The sequence below is a fragment of the Aedes aegypti genome, chromosome 1 (genome assembly GCF_002204515.2).
Source record: "Aedes aegypti strain LVP_AGWG chromosome 1, AaegL5.0 Primary Assembly, whole genome shotgun sequence".
NCBI lineage: Eukaryota > Metazoa > Arthropoda > Insecta > Diptera > Culicidae > Aedes > Aedes aegypti.
This window is the reverse complement of record NC_035107.1, coordinates 7,501,171-7,503,556: the sequence shown is the minus strand read 5'-3', so window position 1 is coordinate 7,503,556 and position 2,386 is coordinate 7,501,171. Positions and strand designations below refer to the sequence as shown.

General features: G+C 45.6%; 1 long non-coding RNA gene across 1 annotated transcript; it reads left to right on the top strand.

Moving 5' to 3' along the window:
• Positions 1–727: 727 nt before the first annotated feature.
• Positions 728–1,651, top strand: LOC110674353. Its single transcript, XR_002498784.1, has 4 exons — positions 728–1,013; positions 1,074–1,290; positions 1,346–1,416; positions 1,478–1,651. It is a non-coding gene; the product is annotated as an uncharacterized LOC110674353 (long non-coding RNA).
• Positions 1,652–2,386: the final 735 nt, after the last annotated feature.

Genomic DNA, 2,386 nt, shown 5'->3' with positions numbered 1-2,386 from the left:
GAACGCATGCTGCCGATTATCTAGTAGCTGATTATTCTCCAGGTATGCTACCAGGCGACGATTAACAATTCTTTCCATAATCTCCACAACGCAACTCGTGAGAGTTATAGGGCGATAGTTTTTTACCTCAGACGCTGGTCCAGTATTTTTGGGAATCGCAATCATGAAGCTATGTTTCCAAGATTTCGGGAGTGTTCCGGAATTCCATTGTTGGTTGAGCATGTCAAGGAAGGCGAGTTTGCCGTTAAGGGGTAAGTTTTTTGCATCGGATACCCAATGTCGTCAGGTCCAACTGATTTCCCCTTTGCTCTCTTGAGGGCGAACTCGAGTTCATTATAGGTAAACGGAAGATTGAAGTCCTGGCCGCGGTCTGGTAGGACCACAAACCGTCGTATTGCTTCGTTCGGAGATGGGTGAGCTACTCGGAAACCGTCTGGGTACTGTTGATAGGAGGAAATGCCGTGAAAATAATCCGCCAGTATATCTGCGATAATAGTTGGGTCACGAGACAGGTAGCCATCGACCATGAGGGCCATCCCTTGAGATCTCCTTTTGCCGTGGAAGCAATTTATTCGTCGCCAGGGTTCGGAGGCAGGCTCGTCTTGATTTATTCCATCCAAAAACTCTGTCCAGGAATTTTCTTTAGCTTCACGTATAATCTGTCTACACGTGTTACGTGCTGTGTGGTACTGCTCAATAGCTTGGAGGAGGTTAGAATGTGTTACAAAATACGAGATTATGCCGACAAAAATGTGACCAAAATTTTCTGTGTGCATCCAAGTTACCAATAAATGCACACTATCATACCAAGCCTCATCGTACCTCCTCTCTTTGCCACGATTGACGATCAACATCACCCCACGAACAAACAGCAAGATCTCCAACAATGCCAAACAATAGGATGATCATTGTACCACTGAAGTTGCTAGCGTGCAGTCCGGTTCTTCTATAAAGTGCATGGTGGTTAGAATCAAGTGAAATTGACATCAAAATCCACAACATCAATTGAGAAGGTGATATCTCTAATGATACCATGTAAGGAATCAACTTTAACGACCTTATTTTACCCTTAGAAAGACCCGCGTCTAGTACGTAAACCGCGTGTGCCTCCGAAGGGTCTGGATTTGACACGCAGGTTATAGAGGTAACATAAAAGTCCTCCTTTCTACATAACGTAGCACTAATACGAACATTTAGCTCTCCTCGCATGTACTAAGTGCTGATCATGTGCTACGAACGGACAATTCGTTGAGCGAATCGAGATCATAGAGCTCCGTTCCCAAAACCAAGGTAATGAGGTTCTTGATTAGTAACCTACATCATCAACATGGTCACTCAATTTCAGCCCATTGCTAATTACAATTAAACCACGTTATCCGGACGAAATATATACGAACAGAAGGCCTTCAAAACCAGGTATGGATACAGGGATTCTAATGATTTCACAGTTCCAGCTAACATGTGACAACCTCAAAAGAGGGCCTTTTTGTTTGCAGTCCAATCTGGCACGTGAAGACCGGACAGAACGCTCTGTCTCTCTCACTGCATGTACTTTCCCCGTGCCCTTGAGACGACCGCTGCGGGAGGCTGTATGAGTAGGATCTACGCAAAGAGGAAAGGAGAGGAGTGACATCATCACTTTGTTGCGACGATTGCACCAATGCCACGACACGTTCGCTTCGGGAGACAACAACACCGTGTGCGATAAGATCGGATTGGACACCTCTGCGACAATCACACTGCAACAATCCAGCGCAACAGCCTGGTACGACATTAGTGGTGCTTCAATGCAACAATCTTGCAACCACGTATGCTGTACGTGGTGCGTAGTGCGACGGCTGTAGTTATTCGTGGATGCAGCCATGGTACGGGCCCCCCAACGAAGCTGATGAGGTCATAGTAGCTAAGCAGGTACTCTAGCTTTAAGAAATGTGAACGAGAGAATTGTTTCCGAGCATAAATGCAGCAAATAGTTACATTCTGATGAGTTATTCGTATTGAGTTGAGTTTGAGTTAAGCCCTTTATTACCGCTTGCACCTTGCCTCAATTGGTAGCTAGCCGGTTCCCTAGGTCCACCGTTTTCCTCGTGGAACCTCTTGAGCAATCGAACTATTGCGTTATTTCTTCCACACCTCTTGGAAGAGAGCAAGAAAGATAACTTGCAATAGATGGTCGGGTGGTAGTTTTTTTCTTAGTTTCTGAACAACCCGTAGTATTTTCCTACGTAGTTTAATGCTTTTACGGGTTTCGTTAGTCCACCAATGGAGTGCACGGCGGCCAGGATTGGAACTAGTCTTCGAAATAGTTTCGGAAGAGGCAGATCTGATCTGGTTGATGCGGTCCTGGATGGATTCCGGCGGAGAGGAGTTGAGTTTTTCTTCGAGT